The 25,221-nt window shown below is 35.8% G+C and overlaps 1 long non-coding RNA gene across 1 annotated transcript; it reads right to left on the bottom strand.

The window, feature by feature from the left end:
- Positions 1-531: 531 nt before the first annotated feature.
- Positions 532-10,458, bottom strand: LOC120221168. Its single transcript, XR_005525748.1, has 3 exons — positions 10,410-10,458; positions 7,895-7,975; positions 532-682 (listed from the first exon to the last, which is right to left on the bottom strand). It is a non-coding gene; the product is annotated as an uncharacterized LOC120221168 (long non-coding RNA).
- Between the last annotated feature and the right edge of the window lie 14,763 nt (positions 10,459-25,221).

Here is a 25,221-nt window from a genome sequence, read left to right on the forward strand (position 1 = left end):
ATCCCTGTGAAGATGACACAATAAGCCATTTGGTTATATGAGCAAAAGTCATTTCAATTAAATAAAAGCAGTGCGTAGGTCCTGAGGCTTGAGTGTACCAGATGTATTTGAGGAATAATAAAATGGCCACCATGGCTGAAATAACAGCCAAGATGGAAAGTAATAAAGAAATATGGAATTTGCAGGTCAGCAGGGGACAGCAGGTGGAAAGAGAATAGTTGGTCCAAAAGATTTATGCATTTTTTTCTGTTAGCATAGAATGGCATCTAATGGCACTAGATGACAAAAGAGATGAAAAGCCCCAACATGGAACCTAACTAGAAACTTAAAGACAGAATACCTGTGGAAATAGAGAAAAAATGGCCATTTGCAAGAAATTCTGGGAGCCCTGAAGTTTTTAGCAATACGAAGGTTTTATTTTGTTTTGTTTTTAAATGGGTCTGAACAGCTCAAAATTTTGAGACCAGAGCTGGAGACAAAGAAATAGTTATCTTTTTATTTTTCTGAATCTTTTATCTGAAAGTTGTTTGTTTTTGCATCATCACTATCACATAGTATCTTGCCCACAGGCAATCAGTATAAATTATTTTATTAAATTGGCCATTTGTTGAGAATTCCTCGGGAGAGTTGAATTCCTCATCAATTATATGGTGCTCTGAAGAAAAATATCAGCTTGTGCTATCTGGAATGAATGCAAAATCATACATAATTATTAAATCATATAAGCTAAACCTCACCAATAGTGTAAACACACGTCAAGTGACTAATAATTCTTTATTTTAGATTTCTCATTTTTCATTGGAATGTAAGTGATTTTAAAGCTCACAGAACTGTTTAGGGGGATCACATAAATAATGTGAAAGGGTTTTATTTTATTTAAAATATTTTAAAGCTTATTTATTTTGAGAGAGACAGAGAGAGTGAGAGAGAGTGAGGGAGGGGCAGAGAGGAAGAGACAGAGAATTCCAAGCAGGCTCCATACTGTCAATGCAGAGCCCAACCTAAGGGTCAAACCATGAACCATGAGATCTGATTTGCACCAAAATCAAGAGTCAGATGCTTAACTGATTGAGTTACCTAGGTGCCCCAATATGAAAGGGTTTTATTGTTAATTATTACCATTTTTGTATAAAATATTTTTGTATATAATATTTTTGTATAAAAACATTTTAAAAAAGTGTGAATCTGATCACCACTTTCAGCACCAATGTGTGAAGTGTCTAGAACTTTAAGGCTCTTACTTATCGGATAATCACAGAATTTATAACTCTCCTGTTTTCAGTTTTGATTTCAGATAATTACTGTAGTAATTTTTTAAATAAGTAAATGCTTCAAAATTTGACTTTATACATATATATATCTTTATATATTCATATATATATCTGTCTTGTATAAAAAGAGAGCATATTGTATGCAAACTTGAATACAGGAAAGAAAAAGGTATAACGCCAATATAAAATTATGACTAGAAAAAAGAAAGATTAAATTAAAAGTTGAATTGAGGAGTCTTTAAAGTGCTCATTAGTTTCCATAATCACAGGCTAGTCTGTTTCCAACTAACTGCTCAGACCTGATTCTTAAGTTTGCTTGCCCTTGGGTTTATAGGTAGATTCTACTGAAGGGAAGTACTGGGCAGAGATTACAAAGCAGATAAAGGGAGAGGAAAAGCCTTATACCAATCCCTCTTTACCTATATGCCATGTCTTTCCTCCCAACATGGTCTTACTGTTTGATGTGGCTGTTTTCTTTACTCATGGCCAAAGTTTCTTTCTTGAAAGCTCTCTCCTGGCTACAGTCCTTGTCAGGCAGTATTAATACCGCTCCCTCCCTTTTCTCTGACCTACTTGAGGGACTAACAATTTCCTGATGTTGCTGATCCCATCAGTTTTGATTTCCTGAACTCTGCCCACATCTCTGTTAAAAGATCTCTGCTATTAAATGTTCTGTCTATTTCCCATCAGTATCTTGATGCATACTTGGATCAGTGATTCCCTAAATATAGCTGTTATTTGAAATATTTTTGAAACTTTGAAATAATATGGATTTTAAAATGTATATTTAAGAAAAAAACACTTCTTACTCCTAAACCAATTAAATCAGAATCTCTAGGGCTGCTTATGCATAAACATATTTTTAAAGTTTCTCCATGCAGTATCAGGACTGAGAAAAGTTGCTCTCAAGTCTGGATACTCAAGCAGACACAGATCCTTTGTGTACTAAACTCTCAAGAGAGAGCTGAAATCAAATGTTCCTTCTTTTGGTACTCATTTTATCAATTGAAAAGGGAGCTGTTTCATTGTCACTGAGTAAATATGAATGTGTGAACTGATTATCAGTAGATATGCAGGGGATAAAAGTATAAGATATATAATAGTAGGATTTGATCTCATTTATCATGGGGTATTATAGCTAAATATTAAAATGATAAAAGTTTTGCAGATTTGATGGTGACTAAAGTAGACTAGATAGATGCTGTATGGGATAGTAAGCACTGAAATGTGTTTTTAAGAATGATTGAAAGCTAAAAAGCATGTGAAGGTTAAAAGTTGTTAGTAACTATTTATTTATTAAATTTACTTACTTGAATACACTCAGAAAGATACCAAAACACAACATACAGATAACGTTTGGGGCTATCATTTTAACAGCAAATTCCTCTGGACCCCTCACCTTTCAAATGCTAAGTTTCCAAGCTTGAGCATGTACACAGATATTATGTGTATATCTATTAATGTAGTATTCCATTCATGTTTGTGCTTAACCTGTGTGTTGGTATGGCGCTTTCCTTTCTTTTTTATCTACCAGTGTTGACAGGAAGATTTTGTATTGTATGCTCAATGAAGATAAAATTATTGTTGCTCTGTGCATTGCTTTGCAGTATGTGAAATACATGAAATGTAAACATCAATTACTTATCAATCTTACTTTAACTGAATTATTTTCTGTATCTGGAGCAAAATAAATATAACAGCTAGTATGTATATTAGTATAATATATAGCATGACATGCATTATATAGCATAATATACATATTATGTAGCATTAATACATATGTTTTATATGTTATAAATTAGCAATAATTAGCATTAGCAACAATATACATACTTTCGGTACACAAACCATAAAATACATCCTACAAAGAAGTATCTTTGAGTAAAATAATAATTAAATTATCATTTATATTTTAAACAGTTTCATAAAAGAAGAATACAGCAACATTGAATTAGAAGTGCCCTTCAGAGAGTCTAGTATGCTTTAATGCCTGAAGTTTCATATTATAGTAAAATGTCCTAAGAATCAAAAAGAAGTTTTATTCCCTAAAAAATATTTCAGAAAAAAAATAACAGCATATATGTGAGATCTTTTCTGGCTGGTTCAAAATTAAAATTTCTGCATTTATAAAAGTGATTTAAAGATAAAAATAAATTGCTGAAAGATTGATATGATGAATGAATGGCTGGTTGAATTAATCAGGAGAATGTGTACAGATGACTCTAAAATTCAGGGGACCATTTAGGGCTATAGACCTATGTATCAGTTAGAGACATACAGATAGAAGGATCCATATTTATATCCAGGATGAGATTACCAGGATACAGAGTATAAATGTAAAATTACAAAAAGAAAGAAAGAAAGAAAGAAAGAAAGAAAGAAAGAAAGAAAGAAAGAAAGAAAGAGAAAGAAAAAGAAAAAAATAAAAAGGAGTCTAGGATCAATTAATCTCTGAGGCAGACTATATATAGAAGTTAAGAAAAGAAATAGAACCAAAAAAATTGAATTCAGAAGGACATTACAGTAAGGCAGATCGAACACCAGGAGTCAAAAAGTATCACAGAAGGCCAGAGAAGTTAAGATCTGAAGAAGAAAGGGCTGTTTAATGTTTTTAATGCTTCTGAGAAAGTCTGTAAGGTGAGAAGTCTTAGTATCATTGTTCTTCAAAACAAGAAGGTCAGTGGTGATGGATAGATACATGAACAGCTTCACTAGAGTGCTGACGCAGAAGTTGAGCACAAAAAAGAAATTTAGAAAGGTAAAATAGATTATTATAAACTGTTTTTGTTTAAAAAAAATGGACAAATACTTGAAGGCAGATACAACCAAGAGAAGTCGACAGGGGGGCAGGGGGGGAGACGGGAGAGAATTTAATAGGACTTCTGTCTTAGTTTCATAATAATTACACATTTTAAATCAAAGATACCTGGAAGAAGTTAATTTTATTTAATCAATATTAATTAATAAATAACATCAAATTCCTTTACCCTGTTATAAAAAGAAAATGATTATGTGGTACAAAATGCCAGGCATGAATATAGATAGAAATGGAAAACAAGCAAACAAACATCACTTCACATATATACCTTAAAGGGTACGCTGAACACTTTCAATTTATTATCTTGTATGAGAACTACTTAAAGTCACTGGAAGCAACATGATGATGAATTAAGGTAAGTAATCCAAAACTGTTTTCCCTCTGAATGTGCTGTTGTGCCTTCCATATCTCTTCACGACAATATATACAGAGTTCTATGTCTGATTATGTTGCAACTAGTTGTTTAATTCTTGACTTCTGCTACTATATTATGAGAATTCTTACATCAGAAACATTAAATTTTAGTATAGTCTCTGGAGTTCTGACTGAATTCAAATTGTGCTATGTCCTTGATAAGCTGTGTAACCCTACTTAAGTTATTTAACTTTTTAAACTCTCAGTTTGCTTTCCTGTACAGTGGGCCTGAAATTAGCACATACCTCATATGATTTCACAAGCTATAACAAATGGCTGCCAATCTTTTAGTTCAGTGCATATAGTAAGCACCCAGTAAAGTTGGGTGTTATTATTTCTGGCTCCTTGAATGTGTTTAGCGCATAGTAGGCACTAAAATAGTTTTCTTAATTGAACAAGCAATGTATGAATGACATCAGACCTTAAATCCCAACCCAGAGATCATTAAAGCATTAGACACCAAAGATGAAGGTGATACTTCTTTCTTGAAGATCCACGTCACTGTGTCTATTTTCTTGAGAGCAACACCAAAGGTCTTTATTGCCCAAAGTAGTGATTCTGAATTGAGAGCAAATTCAGGAATATTATAAATTTGCTTAATCTATTCTTTGATACCTAGTTCAGGACAAAGAAGGAATATGTGCTCCTGATCATTACAACAAATGTGAAATCTTAATCAAAACAAGAGATGGAGTATAGCTTCTTGTTAGGGAAAGGACTATCGAGCCGAGCCTAGGAATCCGGTAAGGAACAGGTGGGTTTGTTCAGAATATAGCCAGCTTCTGGGACATAAAAACATAAATATTCTTAGGAGAGACTGCATGAAATTTAGCCACCAAAGAAATGTAAGTGCTTATTTATCTTTGTGACAGTTCCTTTTTAAGGGAAATTTTACATTGTCATTTGGTATCCATAATCTGCATATGACTGATCATAAATAGTAAACAGAATGAATATCTGATTTAAAATGCATTTCAAGTTCTAGAAAAAAATAGAATTAATTTTCTTACAGTTCAATCTCCATGCTTTCTTGTACATATCAGTTTGGTGATTCATGATAATATTGTCTACATTTACCTCCAATAGACTTAACTTCTATTTAGAAGTTTTGTGGGGAGTTTTAAGTATAGAACGAACACCATAATTCTCCAATGATTACAAACTGTTAAGTAATGTTGGTACTGTCTTAAGATATTTGATCATCTGATGGGTGATTAATACTGGATTAAAATAGATTTTACTGGGTGGTTGGGTAGCTCAGTCAATTGAGTGTCTTGCTCTTGATTTAGGCTCAGGGCATGATCTCATGGTTTCTGGGACTGAGCCCCATGTCTTCACTGTCAGTGCAAAGCCTGCTTGGGATTCTCTGTCTCCTCTCTCTCTATACCTCCCCCATTCACTCTCATCCTATCTCCACCTCTCTTTCAAAAATAAATAAATAAATAAATAAACATTATATAAATAAAAGAAAAAAAATAAATTTTAATTAAAGGTGTACAGCTGCCTTAAAAAATAAATAAAATAAATTTTGCCAAAGTTGTGAGTGGATGGAAAGGGAGGCCTTGGCCTTGAAAGAGTTACAAAGATGAATCCTGCAGATGTGGGAAGGAGGGCTTACATTAAACAATAGATACAAATGGCAGTTAAGAAACTTCATTTTTATTTTTCAATTTTTTTTTTATTTTAGAGAGAGAGTGCACACATGCATGTGAGTAGGAGAGGGGCAGAAGGAAAGAGAGATAGAGAAAGAGAGAGAGAAAATGTTAAGGAGGTTCCACACACAATGTGAAGCCCAACATGGGGCTCAGTCCCACAACAGTGGGATCATGATGTGAGCCGAAATCAAAAGTTGGAAACTCAACTGACTGAGCCAGCCAGGTGTGCCCAGAAACTTTAAAAACAAACCTACTTTCACTAATTACAAAATGTATTTGATAGATTCATCTGAGAGTATAATACTGGTAAGTTTCCCTCTGGGCTTATCCTTGAACAACAAAAAAGGAGTGAATTTCCATTTCCACAGAGACACTACAAAATCCCCTTGTTATTTCCTTTTCTTTTTCTTATCATAGTAAATTATTCTTTGGTCTTAGCTGCATAATATCTTTGTGATTGTCATTAGTTCTTTTTTAAAATGTGCCTCTCTACACATGAGTAATTGAGTCTAAATATTTGGAGCCAGTCTGCACAGTTAAACTCTCTCAAAATACCATTAGGAGTTAGTGAAGCAATTGCATCTTCTCTAAATTAGTGAAAAAAGCACTACTTTACTGCTATCATCGGTTAGCTCACAGAGATACAGGCATAAGCTATTTCTAAGCAAATAATAGCACTCAGGGCACACAGTACTCATATGGGATATGATATCAGATGACATTTTCCGGCTTCTATTGGTTTTCTTTGTAAGAGCTATAAAAGTCAGTTAGAGTTTGGTAAATGATATTTGTCTCACACTGAGAAAATGTATATTCCTTCATGCTACTGTTTCTCATGTAGTGTGCATACCATTTAGATGGAAATTACTGATAGAAAATATCCTACAATGTCTAGTTCATCTGCCTCTTCTTTTTTTTGTTGCTATTGTTCTTATTCTTACTTCTCTTCTTGACATTTGGGGAAAGGGATGGTTGTTCCTTGTTTAATTATGTCACTATATCTTGAAATATGAGTTTTAGGAAAACAAATCAGAAATAAAATTGGAATAATACAAATATTAATTATGGAACTTATATATTATTTAGTGTATGAAAAAATCTTGTACTATTATACAGTAAATATTTGAATATTTAATTATATGGCAGAATATCAATGGATTATTTAGGTTTTAGAGTAATCAGCCATATAAGACACTATGTGAAATTCCTTTTATTTATTTATTTATTTTTAAATTAATTGTTTTATGTTTATTTTGAGAGAGAGGAAGAGCATGAATGGGGGAGGGGCAAAGGGGGTGGGGCACAGAATCCAAATCAGGCTCTAGGCTCTGAGCTGTCAGCACAGAGCCCAAGTTGGGGCTCAAACCCACGAACCACAAGATCATGACCTGAGCTGAAGATTGATGCTTAACCAAATGAGCCACCCAGGAACCCCTTTGTGAAATTCTTTTTAAATAATACTTATGTAAAATAGAACTGGGCTTATTTCATTTATGGTCTTTAAAAACGAAAGCCATTGTGCACACTATACTGGAAGTTTTTAAATCCATTACAACTTTACAAAATAAATTAGTATATTAGATACATATTGAAGAAGGAAACACCCAAAGACAAAATATGTCTACTTTTAAAGGAACAGATAAATCTCTTTCATCTTCATAGAATCTCTTTAAATTTCTCATAAACAATCTGGAGCCCTTTAACTACTGCTTTCCCTGTTTAGTTTCATATCTCACCTTTGGGGTGTTGACACTTTATTTTGAGGCAGCAGATGTTCATTTAATTTTCCTTCTGTATCCAAATGCTCCATCTTCCTCCTTTATAACATAAAGACCCAGCTCATTCTTCACTTGTCATATTACGTGATTCCTTGCCCTCTACTTCTCCCTATCTCTGAATAGCAGTGCCCTAATTGTTTCCTGCCTATCATGCTGCACTAATTTTTAACAGCTTATTTTACTGTCCTGCTTCTTTGGATCTGAATCTTTTTGCCCTTCATCCATCTTCTCATTTGAATGTGGAGGTGCATGGACAAATTTATTTTGGAATCCAAAATTAAAAAGAATGTGAAATGTTTACAAGGACACAAGAACATATAAGATAATGTGTACATTTCCTCTATTTTTATTCTCAACATTTTTTTCAGTTTTACTATTTAAATGAAATGTACTGCTATAGAGTTTCAAATAAAATAGAGTCTCTTTAAAATATGTAGAATATTAAAGGAAAGATTGAAATACAAAGGAAAAAGGATATGCTCTCTAATCATTTTATTGGTCAGGAGGTTACAGTTTCAGAAAATTTGTTATTTCTTGAGGCAAACTCTGGCCAACTGAATTTAAAAGGTATGTAGATAACTTTAAAGAGTTCAAGTGTGTGCTTTTTAAAACAAAACAAAGAAAAAAAGCAGGGACCAGACTCTTTTCTTTTTAATGTTTATTATTTACTTTGAGAGAGAGGGAGAGAGAGTATGCACTAGGGAGGGGTGGGGGGCGGAGAAAGAGAATCCCAAACAGGCTCCACAGTGTCAGTGTAGAGCTCTATGTGGGGCACGACCCCACAAATGGTGAGATCATGACCTGAGCTGAAATCAAGAGTCAGACACTTAACTGACTGAGCCACCAGGCATCCCAAAAAACCAGACCCTTAAATATAGACACCCAACTGTTGATTATGTAGAGGAAGGGGGTGTGGGGTGGGTAAAATAGGTGAAGGGGATTAAAATAGTATACTTACTGTCATGAGCACTGAGTCATGTATAGAATTGTTGAATCACTATAGTGTACACCTGAGTCTAATATAACTGTATATTAATTATACTATAGTTACATTTTTTAAGAGTGTGTTTTTAAAAAATATTTATATAGATATTAACATACTTTTTATTTTGGCATTAAATAAAAAATTATGTTCAAGGGTGATAAGGGGGGGCACCTGGATGACTCAGTCTGTTAAGCGTCCAACTTTGGCTCAGGTAATGATCTCACAGTTCATGGGTTCGAGTCCTGAGTCGGGCTCTGTGCTGACAGCTAGCTCAGAGCCTGGAGCCTGCTTCACATTCTGTATCTCCCTCTCTCTCTAACCTTCCCCTGCTCACGTTGCCTCTCTCTTTCAGAAATAAAACATTAAAAAATTTTTCAAAAGGGTGATAAGGGAACTTCTGATAAAGGGTAGTGAATACCTACTCACTAAAAATTTCGGAATCTTAGATGTGTTCAAACTAGTGAATAGGAAATTTGTTTTCCTAGGCAGGAACATGAGTTGCAAAAGTTCCAAGAGAAGTTTATGAGAAAAACTAAGGCTTTAGAGCATCCTGACTTTAGAATGTGTTCTTTGCAATCAAGTATATGGTTGGACTTTATTCCTCTATCTCTGTGATTCATATCCAAGAAAATAAGCAAACAAGAAGCAACAATAAACAGTCATGGTGGACATTGTTTAGTTCCATATTAAGTTTTAATATCAAAGTTGATATTTTTTGAGCAGTGACTTATTCAGTGAAGTCGTTAGAACATACTGACATGATCTTATTTAATATTCTAGACCATGGGTGTGTAAACTTTATCTGTAGAAAGCGAGGTATTATATATTTTAGCCTTTGCAAACTGCATGATTCCTACTGCAACTACTCAGCCAGCTTGTTGTGGGACTTAAGTAGCCATACACAATACCTAAATTTATGAGCATCTCTGTGTGCCAACTATATTTATGGACACTCAAAGTTTAATCTCATCGCATTTGCATGTGTCATAAGACATTTATTCTCATTTTAAAGAAATTCTGCATTAAGAAACGTAAAAATCATTCTATGGTCATGGGCCATTGAAAGGCAGTTCATGGATCAGATTAGTACAAAACAATGCTCTTCCCCGAGTGAAAGACAGTCATATATCAGTGAAAAATGGAGTATGGTTGGAAAACTCAGTGGCATCTTCCATTAAAAATATAGTCTTTAAGGGGACGCTTGGGTGGCTTAGTCCATTAAGCATCTGACACTTGGTTTTGGTTCAGGTCATGATCTCACGGCTCATGAGGTTGAGCTCTGTGCTGACAGTGCAGAGCCTGCCTGGGATTCTGTGTCTCTGTCTCTGCCTCTGTCTCTGTCTCTGTCTCTGCCCCCTCCTGCTTCCATGCTGTCTCTCAAAATAAATAAATAAGCTTAAAAATGTTTACAAAAATAATCTTTTAAAAAATTTCAAAACTGATTTTATTCTTCAGAAGTGTGCAGAGAGATGGAGAAGGGAAACTCACTCACTGAGCATGCAGGATCAGCCAGGCACTCCTCAGGTACATTGCAAGCACGTGAGCACATGTGGTTACCACAGTCTGTGAGTGAAAATTGAGAATCACAGGGCTAATAAGACGGGGCTGACTAACTTAGCCAGGGACACTCAAGTATCAGGGGGCTGAACTCAGCATTGTCCTCCAAGTCTGTTAGATTCAGAAACCTAGGTTCAATCCACTTACTATACTTAAATAAAGTCAATGTTAAGTAAAGAAAATGTATGCGGTTTGACTCTCAAGTAATACGTAACAGTTTTTCACAGAAGTCTGAGATCGATCAGTGGTGACAGCATTTCAGGTATCATTATGCAGAAAAGATTCCCGAGAATGTCCCCTGCAAAGCAAATACAAGCTTGGGGAAAAGGATAAAAGGACAAGCTTCGCCAAATCTACTCAATAAAATTTGACTCACACTTTTATGTTTAAGCCTCTGAAGGCCACGTGGTGGTCTGAGTTCAAAACTGTCACTTACCCCAAAGGAAAAGCAGTCTTCAGGAATGGAGGAATCCTTTGCATTTCTACAAGGTCTTGTTTATGAAAGCAGAGAATCGCTATTCTAGGAAACTGGCAAAAACATACATTTCTTTAGTTTTGCTGGCTCTGCAAAACAGTGTGCACAGCTGTACTCAAACCCATTAGCTCAACCTTTCAGAAAATTCTCTCACAGAAATTGCTTAGAGGTACATAGCCTGACAGTTGCTGTGTGTTTTGAGAGCTTACCTGTCAGAAGCCGGCTCAGCATTCTTTTGCTTAATTGGTCTGTAGAGACTGGTCATTTTAGAGAGGGAAGTTCCACACCTCAGAGAGAATGACATCTACCTCAGCCCATAATCAGCTAATTTAAAGAATGGGAATACCACCAGCTTCAGGGACCGCTTACCCTCCACTCTATGCTGAGATGGGGTGAGAGAGCTGCAGAAAACGCATCAAGCAATGTAAAATTAAGGAGAAATTGGGATTAGAGAAAAACAGTGTTCAAAATACATGAAGTCTATTCCTTCAAATTCCAGCCATACTGTCACCTCCAAGCACATCAACATTTTAAAGTTTAAAACTGAAGATCTGATTTTGATTACAGACTACTGAATTGTGACATTTCACTTTAAGTTACAGCACTATGTATCACACAGGGAGATTTTCCTAAGATCAGTAGTTTTTAGTTGTGGAAAATGATCACGAGGATAGAGCAAATTGGATCTTGAATATATGAATACCCAAGATAATGCTCTAGCGAGTAGAGAAAGGAAATGCATATTCACTTCCATGCAGCTTAGTAAGGAGGGAGCTCTGCCTAGTGTTAGAAGCTTGGACCACGGTGCACAGAGATCCCGAGTCAGGTCCTTGATATGCCAACTTCTTTTCTTTTTCTTTTTTTTTTTTTTTAACGTTTTATTTATTTCTAGGAGAGAGAGAGAGACAGCACGAGCAGGGGAGGATCAGAGAGAGGGGGAGTCACAGACTCTGAAACAGGCTCCAGGCTCTGAGCTGGCAGTCAGCACAGAGCCCGACGCGGGGCTCGAACCCACGAACCGCGAACAGCGAGATCATGACCTAAGCGAAAGTCGGACGCTTAACCGACTAAGCCACCTAGGCGCCCCTTGATAAGCCAACTTCTAACATTGCAACTTTGGACTACTTACTTGACCTCCCTGTGCTCTTATTTCTTTAACCTAAGCATCAAACTTGATTGAGGTGTCATTTATGGCAAAAGACAGTTAAAATTCCTCATCTTATCTGTCTACCTTTTAAACCAAACTTTTATTTGTGTTAAACTCGGTAAGGGTACACTGATAAGAGTTCATTGCCATGGATCAAACTACAGCTAGTTAGTTAATATGAAGGGAAAAGAGAAAAAAGCCCAGAAATTTACATTAAATAATATAGCCTTAATGCTTTAAGATATAACACTTAAGTCTTACTATTTTGAATTAAAAGTAAAAGATAGTTTTTAAAGCATTCTGGTGGCAAATCAGTAAGAATGTGTTAAGATGATGAATAATCAATTATAATTTATCTTGATTATAAAAATCTCCTATTATTCACTATGTGATTATGACAGAGTCCATAATTACTATATAATTCTATTTGAGTTTATAATGGATACTCTTTTTGAAAAATACAGTCAATAACAATTATAAATTTTCACAAAAAATCAAGAAGTGTATAAAATATATGGCTGATTTTTTTTCAATTCTCACTTTAGAATATTATAAAAGCAAGTTAAAATGTCAAAAAAATAGAGTTAAGTCCTTTATCATTTGAACCAAGTCTGTTAAAAATTGAAACAGCCAAGATATTTATGAAATTATAGAACATAAAAGAATATGATGGACATCATCTCAGAAGAATCATATGGCAAAAACTAATGCAATATAATATGACAAATGTGAAATGGAAAAAAATAGAACATATTCTATTAAGCTAGGCCTGTGAATATAGAAAAGGGAGAATAGGTACTTAGAAATATATCTGGAATATTATTTCATTGGCATACAAATTTAATTATATTTCATCATGTGTATAATAAGAAAAGTTATTATATGTGTATTCTATTATTATGTTATACATACATTATTTTATGTGTATTATAAAATAATATTCTATAGTTTGATATACTGTACACTATAAAATAACTTACAAAAACAATGATTTTAAGGAAAGGCTTTTATATTTTTTAGTAATCTTTAAATTACTGCTGGAATATTGTAGTATCCTCTAATATTTAGATCAACATATGACAAAAACGGTCCAATCAAAGGAAAAATTATGCAGGACAATGTTAAACAGGCAAGGATGACTTTACTCAATTCATAGTAATGGGGTGGGTGGATCACAAGCATTTATGTGTGCTAATAGGCCTTATCCAAAGGAAAAGTAAACTTACTAAAGATTGTTCCAAACTTGGATCATAGCACCCACTACAGTTAGGCTCCTACCCTCCCACACAGCCTGGGAGATAGGGTGGCTGGAGACAGACAGAAGGCTCTCTAAAGTTTAGACAAGTTGAGCAGAAACTTAACGCCACAGGCTCCTGCGTGACTCAGTAGGTTGAGCTCTGACTCTTGATTCCAAGGCACGTCATCATCTCATCATCTCGTGGTTTATGAGATGGAGTCCTGTGTCGGGCTCTGTGCTGACAGTATGGATTGGGATTCTATCTGTCCCTCTCTCTCTGCCCCTCCCCACCCCTATCAAAAAAAAAAAAACACATTAAAAAATTTTTAAAATAAAAAAGAAACTTAATACCCTCTTGGTGAGTCCAGATACTAAGAAAATGTTAATATTTTTGCTCTTCAGATAGGTACACTTTTAGGAAAGTTGCAGGAAATAAACAACAAATTTGATGGTGTGTTAAAGAGTGTCAGCAGGCCAGTTTGTGGCAAAGGCTAGGCTAACCAGATTATTGGCTCCAGAAATCAGTTTTGTTAAAAGAGATGCCAATAACTCAATAAACCAGTGGCAGACATAGTTAAGAAGGCAAAGCTTAAGACCAAAAAATAAAGAAATAAAAATAAAACCAGCTTAGAAATACTAGATGAAGCAGAGACAAATGCGGAACTGAAAGATTTGCAGGTTACATCTGGAGACATTAAAAAATCTGCACACATGCCTGCATCAATTTTTACATTTAAATAATAGAAGCTATTACTAAATCTTTGAGAGAACTTTATAGGCCACACTCATATATGTGGTTGCCCAAATCTTCAGACACACAGAAGGAAGACCTTAATCTGGCTGACGAGCCACTACTTTTGCTAGATCTGGCCTTTCCAAAGTCCTATTACCCCCCAAATTCTCTTAGTGAGTATGAAGGCTAGCTTGAGAAAAGGTGTCTTGTGCCAAATTATCCTGCTTATCAAAAAGTTCATCCAATAGTGTATTAGTTTCCCAAAATGACTACACATCAGAATGGCACTGGGGATTTGTGATGTCCCAAAACTCAGCTCCATTTCAGATTCTTGAACTAGGATATTTTGTGTGAAGTCTAAGGAATATAATTTATATATGAAACAAATACATTTATATATTTTATCTATATATTTCATATACCCCACCAAAAGGGAGCTAAATCACATGCTGCAATCCAGAATTTGGAACCAATGAGGTAACAATCTAACTCCTCTGATTTTCAGCAAGAAAATTAGGCAAGGCTATGGACTGGCTACCAATCAAATTCTGGCATGACACTGAGGATTCTGACATTAAGTGAGCTCAGTTTTAGGATCTCAGTGTCACTATCTTTTAACAGTCATTATGGGATGATCATGAAGTGAACATTAGAAGTCCTTTAGAAGATACAGAAGACATTATTAGAGTCACTGTTCTGTCTTTCACCTTAGCTAATCCCTGATCCTCTACCATCTCCTGTCAGATCTTCAATTCTTCATGCCCAATGCCAATTGACTTTCCAATAACAAATTAGACCAAGAGCAACTTAATGAACTGCGGTGCACAAGAAGGTCAATCTGTAAGTTGCAGAAGGAACAACAGCAACAAAGTGTGAGCTCTGTTACTTTCCACAATTAAACTTACGTGTAAGAAAAGGCAAGCTAAAGGAAAGTAGACTGGACAACATGTATGAAACTAACTAGACCAGGGGTTATTTTCGTCTTAATATGGAAAATAATAGATATGATATATCACAAGTGAATGGAGTCTACTGAGAACATTTAAAGTTATTAATTTCGTATTGTATGTTATTATTAATTATTCTTTAGCTAACCTAAAGAATCTTCTAGAAGCCTGGAAACCGACGCATTCTACAACTATGGTAATAAAGCTATGATCCGTGAGCCTGGGTCAGTCCACAATGAGAAACTGAGTGTAACTGTTATGAATTTTCTAGAAATGTGGAAGTATTGTTTTATCCCTATTGAAGTTAAAAATGAAAGTCTGATTTTATATATTTTCTAATTTTATGTTTAAAATGTTACATTTCATAGTATTTTTAAAAAGCATTATACCATGATGGCTCAGAGACAAAATAACAAAAACACAAAGACCTGTTCTTCAATAGAGATATTTTGAAAAAAAAATACTACTGTAAAGAAATATAAATAAAATGCTAGGGAAGTTCTAATTTAAATATAAAAGAAACAAGTTTATTTCCTTTGGGAATCTTCAGAACTTTTAAAATCGAAATGTGCAGTCTGAATCTCCAATTGAAATTTGAGCAGTTTTTCCCCATGTATTTGAGCATAGGCTTTTAATTTTTTAATTTTTATATCTTTTTACACCACATTTTATGATCTCATGAGACTAAGAGTCCTCAGAACATATGGGAAATACTTATTCAAAATTAATTAACAGATGTAGGGGAAATGTCTTTTTAGTTAGTACATAGACATAAAGTAGGTATCTTCCAGAAATCCCCTATGAGTTTCATTTTCTAGAGAGACAATTAGATACTAGAAAAATGTTCTATTCAATTAACCAAATCATAAGTAAGATATGAAAATACATAAGAAAAAATGAACTAAGTACCTTGTACTTTACAATCAGTGAATATGGGTCTCTTGAAGACTTACTATGTGCTATTTTCTACATGGAAGACACATCTATTTAAGCAGCAACAATGGAAGCAATAAACATATTTATAGCTTCCCTAAAGGAAATTCAGTTGCTAATGGAAAATATTTTAGTATTACTTTGGAAATAGTTCTATATGGAAAATATTTGAAATATTTGAAAATGTGGTGTTTTTTGTCTTTTATAACTTTGAAGAATCCTAGAAGATGATAAACTATATATTTTTTCATGAGGAAACTAGAAACAAATTGACTTCAATAAATTTCATACATTTAATAAGATAGAAACAAAGATGATACATTATGTGAGAGAAAAGCTGAACAGTACTACAGCCTATTGAATAAGGACATTTTCAGTGGTGCTGGAAGGGCCTAAAGGTACTTTTCATCTTAGAATAATTCTCTGAAGCTCTCGCTTGTTGATTTCCTTCACCTGCCTGCCTATTAACTCCCAGTGAACCAAGTCACTCTGTTTCTACCTCACAGCCCTAGCTCTTCAGAGAGCTTTCTATAAACTATGCCAGTGCCTTATAGAATGTCAAATCTCTAAAAGGACGGCAGTCAACAAATAAGATATTTGTTGTGAACTGTATATGTTCACAATAGTTTTCAGAGTATCTAAAAATCTGTGTGACAAATTCTCTAATCATGAGATTTTGAGTATCTAGGATGTACAAATAAAAACAGAGAAATGACAGTCAATGTCAAGGTTAAACATATTGTGTTCATTACAGATGAACATTGTCATTGAGTCTGTTACCTTAAAGATTTAGCTCACCCAAAGGATTACATAATTTTGGGAAGGTATCAGGGGAGAGGAATTTGAAATGGGAATTAAAAGATGAACAGAACTGAGAGAAATAGTATGCTAAGCAGGGAGAATATGTGATCAGGAATAAAGTTTATTTCTTTTTAAACATTTTTTAAGTTTATTTATTTATTTTGAAAGAGAGAGAGAGAGGGAGAACGAGCTGGGGAGGGGTAGAGAGACAGGGGGACAGAGGATCTGAAGAGGTCTCTGTGCTGACAGCAAACTAAATGTGGGACTTGAATTCACGAACTGTAAGATCATGACTTGAACCAAAGTCACACACTTAACTGACTAAGTCACCCAGATGCCACAGGAATGAAGTTTAAAAATGCACAGCATATTCAGAAGATAGCAAGTGGGCCAGCCTGGCTGGTACATTAAACAGAATTGTTTAACTAGAAATTAGCTGAGATTCTCCAGGGACTTATTGTAAGTAACCATACATGTAAGCTAAGGTGATGAGATGTTGAATTATCTGCAATTCCACGCCACTGAAGATATTTTAAATAATAGGTTCAAAGCAGAATTTTAGGAAGTGTAACCTGCTGTATCTTGGAAAGGTGAAGAGAAGCATATAAGAGACCACGGAAAAATATATTTATGAAAATCAGACACCAGTTAGAAGACTAAACTGTATTATCAGCCATGGGAATGAAACAGAAAGATTTTCATGGGAGACACTTAAACTGTTCTTGCTAACTGCAGCTAAAAATTATAATGGGATGGGGCTGAGGGGTTGTTAGAGTAAACAGTTAAATTTATTTCCAAAGCATCAGCCCATCCAAATAATAGAGTCTTTAATGGAACTTGTAAAAAACACTAGAAGACGATGCCCACTGGTCAATATTTATAAATACAGACAAGAATGTGAAGATGGAATAATATTTTATAAATGTGGACTCATTTGTATGTGGGAGTGGATTAAATTTTAGGATAAAGATCATCCTAAACAGGAGTCAACTGAAAACAGATTACGTTTGAAGATGTGACAATGCATGTTATATGTGAGTGAATATGGGCAGATGAAAAATTTTTAGGCAGCTTAAGACTGAATTCTGATATCTATTGAACATATGAGAACCCTATAACTTTATTTTGTAAAGGAAATAGAAAAAAATACCAGTAATAGGAGCTCTAGAATGATGTAATGCAAAAACACATGAAAACCGAAATCAGAATTGAGTGAAGTTGTAATACACAGAAGCAATGCTAGTGCAAAAATAAGAAAGGAATCCATGTGTCAAAGACAAACAAAGCCTTAATAACGAAAACCAAATAATTTTCTGTCCCTGTGTTAAGATCGGCTCTGGTAACACTTCCCGCTCTCTGTGTTAAACAATTCTTGGATGAACCGCAATTTCCTGTTCTTTACGAAGCAATACTGAGAATAAGCAAAAATAGCTCAGATGCTTACTGCAGGAAATATCAGTTCATAGAAAATAAGACACCAACACAACTGAATAGCTTACTTATCATGACTCATTTCAAGTTCCTCATCTTGCTGTGCTCAGAAATCCAAATCCATTACATCATAATAGTAACCCAGCTACTTGCTGATCCTGTAAGAGTCACCTCAAAGTCACTCAATGCAGACTCTAAAACCTTAACTTTACCATGCGACAATTTTCCTTTCTAAGACCTTACTTAGGTATTATTCTCCCTTGCTACAATAAGTCTAATAAATTGTATGACATTTCATCAACAGTTTCTGGTGGTCTTCTTCGGAATAAATGGCTGACCCTTCTGATGACCAAGCCAGAAGAGAAAGGAATTCATTCTTCATTCCACAAATATTTACACTGGGCCTATGAGATTCCGGGATAGATAGAGCATCGCAGGATAAAGTCTGTTCTCTCTGGTACAGGCACTGGAACTGGAAATGTCTTATAAAACACTAAATAAGGAGGTAAGTAATACAGTGATTGTAAATGCTAGAAGAGTCAAATTGTGTATTTAGATAAAATTACTTGTTAGAATTAACTTAGATTGGTAATACAGGAAGGCTTCTTCAGGGAGGTTATCTATGAGAATGAAAAGTCCTGGGAAATTAAAAAAAAAAAAAGAGGTTGCAAAATTTTCAGATTTCTGGTTCTATCATAACACCCTAGCACAAAGAAGGAGGGAGAGGGGGAGAGGAAAAAGGATGAGAAGTGCTAAAATGTATTACATTCAAACTATATGGCAACTCTTTTATGTACATTTTCTTTTCATACTTTAGACCATCCTGGGTGGGTAAGTACTGTTAGTTAATATCCCCATTGTATAAAAGAGAAAAGCAAAGTAAGTAGAGTTTAATATTTAACCAAGTTACATGATTTGTGAATGACAGACCTCAGACATTACCCAGAAATGCCTAAATAAAAAACTCGTATTCTTAAGTTATGTATGCAATGAAAAGAACACGTTGCCACATATAGAATTCCTCTTCAATCTATAGTCACGTCTTCCATACTAGCTCTTTCTCCACCCTCCATAGGCTTCATATGATAGGCTAAAGACACTGAAGATCTATTCAATTATTTCTTTTATATGTAAGCAATAGATAGATGAAACCTACACAACATGGGAATAAGTTTTAAAGGCCTCTTCCTCCTTAGGAACTTTGTTGTCATATTTGCCTAACCAATCAAATGTCACAAGTGCTTCAATTATTCACTTTTAAAATATTGACACTGAAATGTAATTACAAGGGAATAGGGAGGACATTGATGTCATTGACAAGATGCATTTGCCATTCTCAGTGTGTGGTAGCTCTAGGGTGATTGAGTACTTTTGTCAGAGATACCAGTAAACATATTCTGGAACAGCCTTTTCAGTTTGCTTTTTTCTTCCACTGAAAACTGACTATTTATGGCAACTCCTGCCTTAGGGGCTGTGTGGAGCAGTTGTGTTCATTGATTAAAGAAACTAAAGACATATCACGACAGAGTGAAACACAAATAAGGGCTTTCAAAGGCATCTAATGATGAGATTCTTCAGGGCACAAGCAGTATCTTAAGCTGCTAAACTTCACATAAAAGATCTTTAAATAATCTCAACCTCATTTAATTTTTAGAAGCTACTATCAGTCTTTGTAGCCTGCAATGAAAAAAAATGGAAGTTTTCCTAACCTAAATTGAACCAAGGAAGACTATCCTTGTAAGAATAAAGCAATGATTTAATTTGCTTTTTCAAGTAAATATAAATATGACTAGTTGCAGTGCCTTTGTTTTATTTAACACTGCAGGTAAATGAATTGTCTCATTATTAGAAAATACTGGATAAAAATTTCTCATCCCAAAACACCTGGCTTTAAAACTAAGATCTCCAACCTACCCTAGTGCCTTCCTCAAATCACAGACTTGAATTAGAAGTTACTTCATCAGTCTTATAGATGGACTATTGCCATTTTTAGGCATGGGTTTAATTTTATATCATTGGCCTACTACTTGTTACATAACAAAGCTGAATCCATGGAGATTAGGTAACTTATACGTGGTATAGCAGTTAGATGATGGCAGGTGGCAGTATACGTGCTAGCTACCACACTAATTTTTTCTTGAAAGCAATGTTGGGAAGCATTTATTGGAAGGAATGTTTATTTATAAGAGCTAAGCAAAGAAATGATATCAAGAAAAGTGTGATTTAGAAATACCACATGGGGCGACTGAGTGGCTCAATCGGTTAAGCATCCAATTCTTTATTTAGGTTCAGGGCATGATCTCACAGTTTGTGAGTTCAAACCCCACATCAGTCTCTGTGCTGGTAGTGTGGAGCCTGCTTGGGATTCCCACTCTCTCTCTCTCTCTCTCTGCCCCTCCCATATTCATGCTCTCTGGCCTCCTCTCAAAATAAATAAATAAACTTAAAAATAAATGTAACATTACAAAAAATAATGACATTGTGAGAAAATGTAAATAATGCTTTCTACAGTGTGGTCATTTTGTGGGAAGGTCATATTTCTGATAATATACATGGCTTATATCATGACATTCATAGTGATTTCGGTGTTCTAGAAAGAAGATTAAGGGGCAGTGTGGTGGGCAGGGAATTTACTAGAGTACACAGCAGAAGGAGAGATAGGAAGCCAAGGTGATTAGGGAGAAGAGTTATAAGATGGACCCAAAGACTCAGCCAACTTGTGTTAAATAGCCCTACATTAAGCTAAAATGCCCAGATATTTTGTATCCTAGTTTCTATCTATTGGCCAACCTAGGAAAATGTCACTGTGAGACAGGCAGATCTCTCATGAGGTCTCAGATGCTGAAGCATCCAGGAAAAGCCTTAAGCACTGAAACTGTCTGCTTCAGCCCAAGAGCAGTAGTGGCCACAAGTCCAACACTGAATGGAGATCTCCTGGCAAATCTGTCAACCTCTTCTGCCATTTAGATCCACTTCTTTTTTCTTCCCCCCAGAGCAATTCCTCTAGGATTCTGGAAAACAACTTAGAAAAGGAAGGGTTGAGGAATGAGCTACAAGTCTCAACTCTGCAGTTGATCTCTGGAATAAAGCTTATATTTATTACCTCCTTCCTCCACTACCATTCTAGATTCCCCTCATCATCTGTGAACAGGTCTGTTAGCTTCAGCTTCCTTAGGGGGATGACACTAAGATCCTCTTCAAGGTGTCTGAGTCCTTGGACACATAGTTTACATACCATCACAATTAGATAAGGGAATAGCAGGAGAAAAACTAGAGGATTGCTAGGCTTCGGCATATACTTCCCTACTTTCTGATATATAAGAGCAGCGGTCACCTCCTCCTGCCACACGAGCTCCTCTTCATACTCACTGGTCTCTCCATACGAGGCACCTACCATGTCTAGGTGGCAGTCAGAGCCGACCGCTCAGTGGAACTATGGCTTTATGCTCAGGGATAGGTTTTCCTTCTTTGAAAACTTCATGGTTCTTTATGGAATCCTTTATGACTCCATATATATTCAACTACCTGTCATGCCCCTTTATACATAAAGGTGGGTAATGAGGTCCACCATGAAAGCTCTGCCCATTTTGGAAAGTACTCTTTCATCTATGTCTTCCAGAGCTATGCCTGAGTGAGGACTTAACACAGCTGCCTTCCATGTTCAGCTTACACAGACTATGAGCTAATCTACATGTAAATAACAGCTTTTTCTTCCTCTTGTCAGTTGATCATATGTGACTTTCTACAGAGCTGTCAGGTGAGCTAAATGAGAGGAAATGGTAGATGCGAATGGGCTCAAAGCAGCTTGTTTATGCAGACTGCTGTTGCTCTCTGGTCTTGTTTGTGCTATCCCAGAGGTACTGATTTCATCCTATCATGGACTACTACTTGCCTTTCTCAAAGGTAATGACTTGATGAACAGAAATAATTTAGCTCATAGCTGGAACTCCAAAGTTATGGTCACTTAAAGCTCTGTGTTTGTGTATTTCATTTACACTAAAGCCCAAAACATGTCAAGGCTTGTTTTTTAAAAGATGGTACAAACTTATTCCAGATCTCTGGGGTCCTGCATCATTGTTCTGTCACTAGGGCTTGCCATAAATTCCACATATCTTTATCCATCACTGATGCATCTACTCTTACAGATTTGAGCAGATCTCAAGTCCCAAGTATGAGGGCTGTTTGCATCAAAACATGGACCTGAACAGTATAATATATATATACATATATATTTTTTTTTTAAATGTAGTTTTCACATACCCAGCATGGGGCCCAATACAGGCCTTGAACTCATGACTCTGACATCAAGACTTGAGCTGAAATCAAAAGCTGGATGCTTAATAGACTTAGCCATCCAGGTGTCCTTGGACCTGAGCAATATTTTTAGATGTAAAATATACTACCTTTATAATGTGAACACTCCTGCAAGGAGTTATACACACTTCTTTATAATTATGGGCAAAGATGTTATAATTGGTCTTTTACTTTATTTTTTAAAAATGTTTATTTATTTTGAGAGGGAGAGAAAGCACAAGTAGGGGAGGGCAGAGAGAAAAGGAAAGAGAGTCTCAATCAGGCTCCATGCTGTCAGCATAGAGCCCGCCATGACACAGGGCTTAAGCTCATGAACCATTAGATCATGACCCGAGTTGAAATCTACAGTTGGACACTTAACCGACTGAGCCAGCCAAGTGCCCTTGTCTTTTATTTTAGACATTATGTGTCAAAATGCCCCTAACCACAGAACTCCTAAAGAAGTAAATTAAGTGTTAATGTGACGTGATGATTTTCATAGGGTTCTTCCTCTACCCTCTAGGGTGGATGTATCAACCAAGGCCTCTAACATGCTAGATTTTTCTTGCTCATGTAACCAAATTAACATGATGTCATTAAGGAAATGGATCATTTTAATGTTCTGCAGGATGTCCAGATGGTCTCAATCTCTTTGGTCAATATTGTTATAATCAAAGAGTTAATATACTCCTCTGTGCTAGGTTGGAAATATACATTGTTGTCTTGTCCATGTGAGTGCAAACAGTGCCTTATCCTTTTTTATGATAAGGATAGAAAAGAATGTATTCAAAAAATCAAGGGCCATACACCATGTCCTAGAGATCATAAAAATTTACTTTAGCAGTTATCACATACAGCAGGGTGAGTGAAATTGGTGTTACTAAGTTAAGTTTGTAGAAGGTTAGTGTCATCCAAAATTTGTAATACTACTGCAGGAACCCAGCTGGTGAATTAAGTGGGGAAACCATAGGGATCCCAGTCTTTAATTCTCTATATAATTCATGATTGCATTTAGTTTTACAACCTTCCCACCACACCACCATGATACGATTTTTGTTTTCTTTACTATCTTGGCTGCTAAAGGGAGCCATTTCTGAGGCTATCACTCACTTTCACCACTGTCACAGCCTTAATGCAATAAGAAAATGATCTAATTGGTAGTTTGGGAGTTGTGCCAAATCACAGGTGTGATTATCCTAATTGTATATTTGGTATGTTAATTTCTTATTATTACATAACAAATTACCATAAACTTAGCTATTTAATATTACACATATTTATTATCTCATAGTTTTCATGGGATAGTATTTTCTTAAGTTTATTTATTTTGAGACAGAGAGTGGGGGATGGGCAGAGAGAGAATCCCAAGCAGGCTCTGTGCTGTCAGGGCAGAGTCTGATGCAGGGCTCGAGCTCATGAACCGTGAGACTTGGGCTGAAATCAAGAGTCAGATGCCTAGCCAACTGAGCAACCCACATGCCCTTTAGCATTCTTATGCTAACCCATAGTTCAAGGGTCTCACAAGGCTGCAGTCAAGATGCAGATCATACTGCATTCACATCTGGGAGCTTGGCTGGGAAATAATCCACTTCTAAGCTCCCTGATGTTATTGGCAAAATTCATCACTTTGTGGTTTAGGACTTAGTTTCATGTTTTATTGTTGATTATTTGCCAGGGATCATCTCAGCACCTGGAGGAGACACATAGTTCATGGCCATGTGACCCTCTTTATAGACCGTCTTCTAGCCTTGTAGCTAACTTATTCAAATTTAGCAAGAATGTCTCTCTGTCTTCAGTGTGATAAGTAGGAGTGACATTCCTTAAACTTCGCTGTGGAGCATAAACTAATCAAGAGTGTGACAGTTCATCATTTTTGTAATAGTCTTTTAGAAAGGGTTACATCATCAGTGGTTCCCCTGCATTTGGGGGAAAGATTCACTAGGCTATCACTCATTCGGGTCACCTTAGTTTGACCTTCTATGTTTGAGGACCAAGTAAATTCCTCTTGCCCTGAACAGGACAGTAAGTTTTTCTAAGGAAAGTACCTTTTGCATTATTTTCAAACAAGGGGCATGTCCATCATAGCATATCATACTTTGGGGATGGAAGGATCAGCAAAGATATTCACTCTCTTCTCTGCCCCAGTTGAATAAAACTGAGAGATAAATGTATGTTTCAGAAATGAGATCAAAGTTTTTGCTTATTATTTTTGTTGTAAAAAATTACTTAGAAAAAGGTTAATTTTAACGGCAAGTGGGCTGGCTGGCATTACCCAAATTGGACTTAGTCCTTCCCAGTAGTTGCAGTCTCTGCGCATTTAGTCCTGCTAAGTTTACTGCATGACAGTGAAGCTGACCAGCCTGCTTTGCTTCTGCAGATAAGCAGAGAAAAGTACTGGGAAGTTGCCTCTCTCATCTCACCAAAAAGCCAATAAACCTGTCTCTCAGTGGCATGAAGGAATTAATGGTAAGTAATGAGACAAGCAGATAAACAAACAAAAAACAGAATCAGACCTATAAACAAAGAGCACAGAGGGGAGGGCCTGGGAGATGGGCACATGGGCTTATGAGTGAAGGGAAGTGGGAGATACAGTTATAGCTATGAAATGAATGAACTATGGAGGCGAAAGGCACAGCATAGGGAATAAAATGAATAGTATTGTGATAGTGTTATGTGGTGACAAATGTTAGCTATGCTGTGGAGAGCATGGCATAATGCTTAGAGTTGTTGAATCACTGTGTTGCAC

Source organism: Hyaena hyaena, unplaced genomic scaffold (genome assembly GCF_003009895.1).
Source record: "Hyaena hyaena isolate Hyena2069 unplaced genomic scaffold, ASM300989v1 scaffold_763, whole genome shotgun sequence".
Classification (NCBI taxonomy): Eukaryota; Metazoa; Chordata; class Mammalia; order Carnivora; family Hyaenidae; genus Hyaena; species Hyaena hyaena.